This window comes from Seriola lalandi, unplaced genomic scaffold (assembly GCF_002814215.2).
Source record: "Seriola lalandi dorsalis isolate HSWRI2012SDOR001 ecotype SW California unplaced genomic scaffold, Sedor1 jcf7180002054664, whole genome shotgun sequence".
NCBI classification, from domain to species: domain Eukaryota; kingdom Metazoa; phylum Chordata; class Actinopteri; order Carangiformes; family Carangidae; genus Seriola; species Seriola lalandi.
Window position 1 is genome coordinate 601,888 of NW_019525217.1, and position 10,541 is coordinate 612,428.

The following is a 10,541-nucleotide window of genomic DNA, read 5'->3' on the forward strand; positions in this document are numbered from 1 at the left end:
ATTTGCCACATCTCCCCTCCATTAGCCTCAGTTTGAAGTGTTAAGGGGTGTTAAATTTTGCCTAAAATAAGGGCAAAGACCGTCAGGGGTGTGTTCTTTGACTGGCAGGTGCCACTCAACAAATGTGGCCTGATATTAACATTCATCTGCACGTCAACACTGACAGGGTGCTATTGTAGCTGTAGAACACACACACACACACACACATACACACACACACACACACACACCACACACACACACACACACACACACACACACACTTTTCACACTTATGCATCTGTGCCTGTTTCCTGGAATGAGTGCGTGTCACTTCATAGACTAGAGAACCCTCAGATCATTATAACGAAGTAACACACACACACACACACACACACAGCGCAACATACACTGAGAAATGCAGTTGCACAAGTAAATGTACTAAAGCCGTTATGCATGTTGACGCAAGCATCATCAGTACACACACCCACACAATCAAAGATATAACAAAGCATGTGGGCACACTCATATAGGATGTTAATTTAGACACAGCTTTTGAAAAATTGCTGGGGTATATTATACATGCGTATTGATGTGAACATCAGTCATGATTTAAATTAGATTCCAAGAAGCCCTTTGAAATGGCAGCCAAAGAGGACGCTATTGATTTGCCAATCTGTATGCATAGCTTCTGTATAGGCGATGAGTTTCTAATGCAGACACTCCGTACAAAATATACGTTTGTCTTACAAAATGGTACGACAGACCAGGCACTTAATTAAAAATAGGACTCATCACACTGTTATTAGTTTCTTTACAGCTCATTATTTTGACTTTGTATTATTTTGACTTTATGGATATACAGCATCAAAAATAAAGTGCAGAGGGTGCCTCTGTTGCGTCTTTTACTTGTTAATGTTTTTAATCTCTCATTTCTTCTCAGGTTCTTTTTGTCATGAAAACATGGAAAGTAATAGTTACACATTTTTTTAAATTTACATTTGTTTAAATTTTTCTTTAGAGATCTAGCGACAGTATAAAGCCAGTCTGGCCCTCTTCTGCAACCGGTTTGATTACTGCACCAAACATGAACTATGTTTAAGTGTAGAAGTTATCACAAAGTAATAACTTTGTTATGTTTGTATTTTCCAAATCATATTTTTCGCTTTCACTACATCCAAAATCATGATTTTCCTTTGACCCTTGGCTGGATTCCATTGAGTTATTAATTTGCATTTTAAAATGTCATGAGTAATGTCAGTGTGTCTCCGTGATGTGGCATACATTCTGAGGGGCTTCACTCTTATTCACTCTTATTAAAGGGGATGTACTTGATCAGCCTTTTCCCGTGATGAGTCCAAATCTGACAAAGCTGAAAGGATTTGTTTTCACCTACTATAAAAAGTTGTGCTGTGGACCTGAGAGCTGTAGATTACAAGGTAAATAAGGCAGAATGACACTGATGTAGTGAGTGGTACAGTAATATATAAATACAATAATAGATATGGGCACTGTTTAGATTCCCTTTTCAATACAGTTTGTGTAAATTTGATGATCAAATAAAATGACTTACTGTTATTGACATGTGTACGCATAGAAGACAACAGTGTGCATACAGTATGTGTATAGTGGGAAGAAAATGGTTATTAAACTAATAATAATACCAATTTATTCAACTGTTCCAAAGAACTGTAGGAGTCAACAGTACAGTGCTTGTCTTCTCTAATATAGCAAGAGAAATCACACATTTTACAACAGGCATCTCATTACATAACTGTTATCACACGATAACGATTTGGTTATTTATGGGTTGGCCTTGTAGAGCCAATGTTTTAAGTTGTAGGAATTTGAGAGCAAGAGTGATTTTTGATAGAAAACAGGAATATAACTTTTCAGGCATTACAACATTATGGCAGGATACATCTCATGTGGCAGTGGGTGGTGGATTTCATCCTGCAGGTTTCTGCGGAGTGAAATTAACAGAGCTAAAGAAAGAGTGGCAGGAGAGAAACAACAGAAAAGAGAAACTGCCAGTTAAATGTATAAGCTCTACTGATTTATGTTATAATTGTAGTTTGTTTATTCATTTATTTATTTATTTTTTCCTTGAACAAATTTCACACACATTCATGCACAAAAACATGCAGTCCAGTGGGCATGGATTCTTATGTGTGGTCATAATGTCGACTTTAGTAATTGCTAAACACTGCAGAAAAAACCCCACTACAACAAGTTGGTGAATGAACTACAGAGAGGGAATTGGGCACTCTGTTGTGCGCCACATGTGAGCTTGTCCAGGTTGTGTGTAAGCACCGAGACAGAAGCCATATTTCAGCATATCATTCAAGCATATGATTAAGAATGTTCTGAGCATATCAATGAGCACTGTCGAAGATTATGATGCAGGAGTGATGTGAGAAATTTCTCTGGAGGTTTTGACACTTTTACCCACCGCGGAATATGTCACTGTGAGGCTTGGTACTGAAGGAGCATCTCGACTTTTTGGGAAAAGGTTATTCACCTTCATTGAGGAGAGTTAGATGAGAAGATTGATATTACTTTCATGTCTGTGAGGTTCGAAACAGGTGGTTATCTTAGCATAGCATATAGACTGGAAGCAGAAGGAAACGACTAGCCATGCTCTGTACAAAGGTAAACACAATGACAAAAAAATAAATAACATTATTGTATCTTGTCTTTCTAGTTTTTACACCAACATTAATGTAAAAATCAGCTACTTGTGGTTCTATGGGGAATGACATCAAAGTCCTTTATAGGCTGCCAATGTGGCCATGTCTCTGGGAATTTAGGGCCAACAAGACCAGGCTCCTATCTAAATGAGTGGGAGTGCCCAAACTGCACTTTCAACATTGACTGGGAAATAAAAACTGCATACAGAATCACCTGTCAAATCTGATGATAACCGCTTAAAAAGTTTGGTGACTTTGCACCAAAGTAAGGTTTATACGTCTGTTAAGCATGTACAAGGTTTCGCTTGCGTCAGTACAACAATATGATTGGTTTGATGTGTCTCCATTCGGCTGCTATAAAGCAGACTGTTGGTTTATTGGGGGAAGGTGTGGGTCATGTGTCATACAACCGCCCTTTTTGGCCTCAGACTTTCCAATTCAAGTTTGTCTCTCACATCTGTGATTACATACTGCGAGTGTATGGACTTAGTTTGGTCTCTGCTGGTTGCCTGGCAACCTCGCAGTGGTATTGATTTTGTCATCTGACTAACAGCATATTAAAATATGCATAAGAACATTTCCCAAAATATCAAACTGTTCCTTTAACGGATAATACTTTTTTTCAGTATTAATCAAAATGAAAAACTGTCGAGTATTATGAATGGGCTTGGTAAGTCTTGGTCATACTTAGTTTTACTTACTTATTCTGTGAGCACCTATTATAGCATCATATTATATTTCATGAGTTTTTGTTGAGCTGTATTGTGTCAAGACAAAAAGGTTACAGACACTGATGCAGTAAGGTATTGAGTTCTATGTCAATTCGCATTCATTCTGTATCCATGTCATAATAATAATGACAGCAACATTAACATTAGTGGCAGTGACAATCCAGAACTGTGTGTGTGCGGGTGCGTAGGGGGTGTAATAAAAAAGTTTTTGATGTCATGCTGATTTTTAGAGTTGTTTGATTACAGGCAGAAGTTTGCTTGATTAAATGTGCACCTGATCCTCCAACTGCAGATTATTAATGACTTTCAGCGACAAGACAGATCTTCCAGTTAGTGCTTTGGCTCATGCCTATGTCCATAAACTCCCTGTTTTTTGTTTTCCTGTGCCTGTCAGAATCCACTTAAGCATCATGTGATCAGCTGTTTTATAACATTCACAGTGTGATCTTTTGTGTTTTCAGGAAGTATTTAGACCACTTCACTTTCTTCACACGTTATTGTGATGTAGAATGAACTATTAATGGATATTATGATTTTTCTCCATCAATCAACACTCAATAATCTGTAATGACCAAGTTAAATTTTTGCAAATTTAATGAAAATCAAAAACAGTTTACTTTAATTATTCTTGATATATGTCTAGAACTTTATGGGAGTCCCCCAGTGGCAAACTGAATGGATTACACATAGTTAGCACACACCTGTGCATGTAAGGGCCCACAATTCACAATGCATGTTAGTACAAAAACAAGGTCAGTGAAGACTCTCGGTCATCCAGGTCATTATATCTCTAAGAGCTGTATGTTCATATGGATCGTTCCTAGAGACACAAAACGAAGCCATGAATTCCAAGGAACTCTCTATAGACCTTTGTGAGAAATTGTGGTGAGGCATAAATCAGGACAAAGGTATAAAACCAATCCTAATGCTTTGAGTGTTCCCTGGAGCACTGTGGCCTTAATAATTGTGAAATGGAAGAAGTTTGGAACCAGGACTCTTCTAGAGTTGGCCATCTGGCCAAACTGAGTAACTGGACAAGAGGCCACCAAGACGTCCCCCTTTTTACTAGCAACTAAAAGGTAAAAAAAAAAAAACTCATTCAGCATAACACCAGATCAATTCACATCACAGATTCAGAGGTCTGGAATTAAGGCTAACTCACAGGCTTTTCTTCCTTAAATACATTAACTTATCAGAATTCACAATGGCATTAATTAATGACATTATAAATGGTTAACTTAAGCATCTTTTCATGAATTTTTTCCTGTGTCTGACCTTTGACCTCTTTACTCAACAATCTGATTGTAAACTTCAGTAAAGAAAGCAACCAGAGACACGCCTCTAATCAGTGCTGTCACACAGACACAAAGCCTTGACCCACTCACCTGACGGTGAATTCGACCCACACTGTGGACGCATAAATCCGTGCAGAAAAGGGCATCGTGGAACTGCTGATTTGTTGCTGACCCTTTAGTTGTCACAGTCCTCAGCAGACTAACCTTTTACAATGCAGTATTATTGATAGTGGCACTCACTAGCACAACAGCTACATGTGCTTCCTTTCACACATTTGCTAGTTAACATTCTCAGGAATCAATGTGAATTTGTAAGATGGGGAATAATGGTTTAGGTGTTCTTATAATAAAATTGTTGTGTACTCCAGTTTTGGATTTAAATTCAAGTCAGTGGTTAACGATGAATATGTATAAATCTGTCTCTGTCATCTTTAATCATTTTCATCCATCTTGAAGTCAGACTGAACTGACTGTGAGACATAAATCATACATTTGGCCTGAAGAATAGCACTTGAGCCCTGTTTTTTCTGTAATTCAGCCCGACTCTTGTGTTCCAAAAAAGCAGAGAATAACACTGCATTCATAAGTAACACTACAGTCTGACATAATTGCAGATGCAGAAGATCTTGAGTGAACTTGTACCTGCAGAAGTGGATTAAATTACCCGGCTGGTTACATTTTAGCGTTTAGGTGATAATTTGTTTTTCTTCTGCTTGCTACCTATTGAAGCAGCTTTTTGTTTTGAAACAACTGACCTTTCTCTTAATAAGCTCTGTGTGTGTGTGTGTGTGTGTGTGTGTGTGTGTGTGTGTGTGAGTGTGTGTGAGAAAGAGAGTAAGTAACAGGATGTGACCCATGCACGTGTTTTAAGAGTCATGTTTCCATCAAAAGTTTTCCTGCTGATTTTGTTTAACAACTAAAATGTCAAGTGAAACAAAATCTTTAAAAAATGGCTAAATTAATTGCTGTAATGTGTAAACTAGATTCTCTTGGAAATATAATAGTGGCTGTTTGAACAATGGCAGTTCTGAACACACTAATTAAGTTAGATTTCACAACCCATTCAACATAAACCTAGTAGCAAGTGCTACTGTTAGTTCTTAAATGGAAAATTAAAATGTCTCTGAACAAACTGTAGAAGAGAATTATGTCTTTATACAAAAGCAAAGACAAAAAGAGAGGTGTAGCCAGAGATTAACTAAATTAATGGGGAAAAAAAGAGATAAAGAATGAGATGTTTGGAAAAACTGGGTTTTCAGAAGAAGGCGAGGAAGCAGAAAATAAACAAATGAGAAGAGAAGTGAGTATCGCTCTTAACATGAGAGGAAAGTGCACAAGGGGAAGTCGGTCTCCAGTGTTCAGACGAGGAGAGAGGATGATCGAGCTGCAGAAAAAGTGCTGAGAACAAATTAGAGAGAGGCAGGTAGGGAAAATCAGTAATAACAGAGAAGGGGAGCAGAGAAGAGCTGAAGAAGGTCTTGTCAATGAAAAACAGCAGGATGGAATACAAACAGCAGACAAATGTAGTGCTGCAAGCATAAAAGTGTATCAGCAGACAGGAGCAGACTGCAGGTGTATTTGTAGTTTTTTTTTTTCTGTCCATTTCTTCTGTGTAATCTAGAAAGGTGTGAAAGTGCACTTTGCAGCCCCTGCCTCACACGACACTGAGAGAGAGGAACAAACAGGGAACTTTGATGAATTTGTTTGACCAGAAGTTGTGTGACTCGTACCGCATACGTTCAGCGCTTTGTACAGTAAGGTCGCAACCACAAATGCCCTTTTTAATCTTTCAGCGTTCTCTTTAAATTTCCCCTCTCCTAACTAATGTTAATCATTTTTCAGATATATTTTTTTGTCTTTTAAGTTTGGTATTTGTGATGAGATGTTTGGGACTGCATGACGTCTTGAATTATATATGAATGTGGAATGCATGAATATGCAATGTATGCATTTTGTTTGTGTGACTTTTGGGTGAGTGTAATTGTGAGGATTTATTTATTAACCAACAGTAGTGCATCTTTTCTGTGTGTGTGTGTGTGTGTGTGTGTGTGTGTGTGTGTGTCGGGGAAGGGAGGAGGGGGGGTTTGTTAATGTGGATAACAGCTCTCCACGGTGATGGAATATTGATAGGGCATAAACATGACGTCCTCAGACTACAGTGCCCTGGAGGGCAGTAAAACATGAGAAGGCTCTCACATTACAACTCCCCAACATCCGCAGCAGCATTTTACCCCACACTACCCCTCAGCATCTGACATAAGCATCCTCAGAATAACATATATTTACATACATGAATGTGTTTTTTTTCAAAACATAGACTTTATTTAACTGGCATCTCCCTTCTACTTGTACCATAAGCAATTGTTGATTGTTGTACCATATGTTATAATGTAATATGCTTGAAGAAAGAGGAATATATTTCTTATATATTGAAATTGTTTTCTTTTCTCTACTGTTCCTCTTGAGGAGTGTTGCTCGGTTTGCAGCTCATTTTACATGCAGTATTTGGATACTAAAATATAATACATCACATCCTACACTCTCTAGTCTTTGATGGCAAGTAATAATTACCTTGATAAGAGGGTTGAAGTGCAGGTATGTAGGCAGGTAATATATACGTTTAAATTTCAAGTGGTGTGTCAGTGCAGTGAAATAGTGATCCTGTGTGTGTGTGTGTGTGTGTGTGTGTGTGTGTGTGTGTGTGTGTGTGTGTGTGTGTGTGTGTTTACATGAATCCCAAGTCAAAAGTAAGCCAACAGCCGAGGCTTTCACAGGTGCAATAGCATGACCTGGGCCAGTGTTTTGTTGTACTGTGCATCTTAGCATGCACACCAGGGGTTAATGCTCATGTGTGTATTCAGGTGTGTGTTTATACATGTATTTGTCTGTACAGTATGACTCAGTATCAAACAGTATATCATTACAGGATATATGCTGATTTGGACAACCTGTAATCTAAGGCAATCTGTCATAATTGGTGCATAGCTTATGCTAAAACCTAGACTGTAGCTGACTATTTTCAGTTTTTGATACAGTGTTTTATTTCTTTAGCGGACAGTTAAACACCCAACATTAACCTTTCATCTATGGAGTGTATTATATTACAAGAAATCATAAAAAAAGAGAAAACCATCTTTTATATCTGTCGGTTCTTTCTAACTATTCCACACTTTTATAGTGTTTCAACGCCAGCTCGTCTTCATGAGTTATTCCAGGATAGAAGAATTGTTGAATAAATAACTGAGAGCATGGGAAGCAGTGTATGATGTTCTTTGTGCATTGGCATACTGTCACAGGGCAATGAGACCCCGGGGACACATTTGAAACCAATTGTCACATTTAAGCAACACAAGGCAGTCAATTACCTTTTTAGTTTGAATCATTTTTAGGACAAATTATGCTTGTTTTCAGGTTCATATTATTTATTTCAGGAGGCGACTAGAAATGTTTACATGTTTGAATAAAATTCACCTGATCTCAAGGTGATTCTTTTATTTAATTAAATTCAGGTGGGGAGGGAGAATCAACCCTCTCTGCCTGACCTGCCACTGAGTCAGACCCACAGACTGGCAACTTCTCTCTCTTTCTCTCTCTCTCTCTCTCTCTCTCTCTCTCTCTCTCTCTCTCTCTCTCTCACTTTTTGGGGATCAGAAATGACACTGCAACTTTTATAAAGCACTTAATTGAGCTTGAATAACAAAAGTAAGAAAACATGAAAAATAGCTGCTGCTGCTGCTCTGCGTCTTTCAACACCATGGGGGTGAGGAAAGAGAGAGAGAGATGCCTAATAACAGTAGAACACTTTGCTGCTTCCTGATAGAGAGAATGGTAGTGCATAATATAGTCCAACTCCAACTGCCAGTTCCTATTTGTGCATGACAAAAATCAGCCCAAAACAACCAGGGATAGACTCATCAAATCGCCAATATGTTTGTCCATTCGCCCCAACCATGCTCCCTGTCACATAACGATAGGTCAGTATTTATGCATGAACAAACCGTTGACATACACGATATGATATGATACGCATTTGAAATACTTTGTGAAAACTAAAATGTATAAGCTCACAGCAAACTAGCAAGTTAGCGTTAGCAAGCTAGCATCTCTGCAGACATTGTTCAGTGTATAAATGCAAACCCACCACCACAGTTACTCACTGAAATCGCTTGTTAAGTGCATGAAATAGGAAACAAAGACAAAACGTTTTAGTCGTATACTTAGTTTGTGATTCTGAATCAACACCTAAAGGCACAATAAAGCAGTAACTGCCTGTCCTTCAGTAGCAGCATAACTGACAATCCTAGCCAGCAAGTTAGTGGGCGGTGGTTGCTGAACCCCGACGCCTCATAAAAGTCCAGAAAAAGTGGGTGTGCTCCGGAACTGGGGCATGCTGGAGCTGAAGCCTGGAGAGGAGGTCTTTTTATTGACTTTCACAACATTCGTATGTTATAGTTATAGTTAGGCCAAAGCAGTCGGAGCAGACTGACACCAGAGCATTGGTCTTACAGGATTGTAACATGCGTATATCTCAGTGTTTAACATGTACATGCAATATCCCAACAATAAATAAATGAAAGAAGACAACAAAAAGCTTAATATGTCCCCTTTGTGAATGTAGCATGTGATTGTATAGTTAACAAAGCTACACTACCTTATCTGTGTCATAGAATAGGGGTGACCATGTAAAAGAGGCAGACTGGAGAAAGAAGTAAGTCAGTCAGGTCAGTCTGTTGATTCAAACATTTCAAGAAGCTTCTTGTGTGAATTGTGTGACATACTGTATGTGTAGATTTAGTTTTGCCACACCAGAGAAGCCAGGTTCTGATCCCTCCTGACTTCGTTTAGCACCCGGCTAGACCCAGTTCATTATGAAATGTGTGCCCACAGTTATGTGCACTGAAGCACATAATTGATAGTTTCATCAAGTCAATCATAAAGCAATTTGAAAAAATACAAAACAATTACATTTCACTGTAGACTGATTGATAATAAACACACTAGTAATGTTGATGTTCCGTATAATGTAAAAGATTACATATTTGAAATGAATGTACATTATATTGTTAGGTCTATTTCTACCATTATAAAGTGGCTCTATTGTGTGAAGATCTTTTCAGAATGGCATATCTGAGCAGGTATTACATTGCTGAGTTGAAAGTGCTTTAGCAAGAAATATTCTTTTTTCTGTAGGATACTGGCTGAAGTCCTTTGTTGGAAATGCCCTTCCTTCTTACGTGTCCTTGAGCAAGTCACTGAACCTTCACTTCCAGAGGCTCCCCTGCATTTTTCCAACTCCCCGAGGTGCAAGAGAGGAAAAAGCCAATTTCCCTGTGTTCTCATTGAAGTCTTGTTATACAAGCGGAGAACGGGTGATAAACAGAGGAGGAAGTGATATTCTATTTTTCTCTGTTTCCTGAGGTCCAACATCCTTAGTCCAGGGCTCGACTGTGCGAGCGTTTCACTCACATTTGCATCAAAATGGATGTGTGCGAACTAAGAAATGTACTTAGGAGCATGTGTGCGAATAAAAACTGTTGCAAGATTCAGTCAAAGCAGCCTCTGTATACAGTTAAGCTCAAAATTATTCATACCCCTTCATTTTTTCACATTTTGTTATGTTGGCTTATGCCTATGTCTCCCATTTCTCTTGATTCGCCGAGTCTCTTCTCTTGACTGAGCAGACTTCATCATAGAGGTGTTCATACTGTCAGTGTTTCCCATACATTGATTTATTTGTGGTGGTCCGGCACAATATCAACATTGACCGCCAAATATTGATTTTCTATTTTATTTACTGTTTCAAATGGGTAAAATCTTATTTCATTGTAGACTGCTGCCCCTCCTTG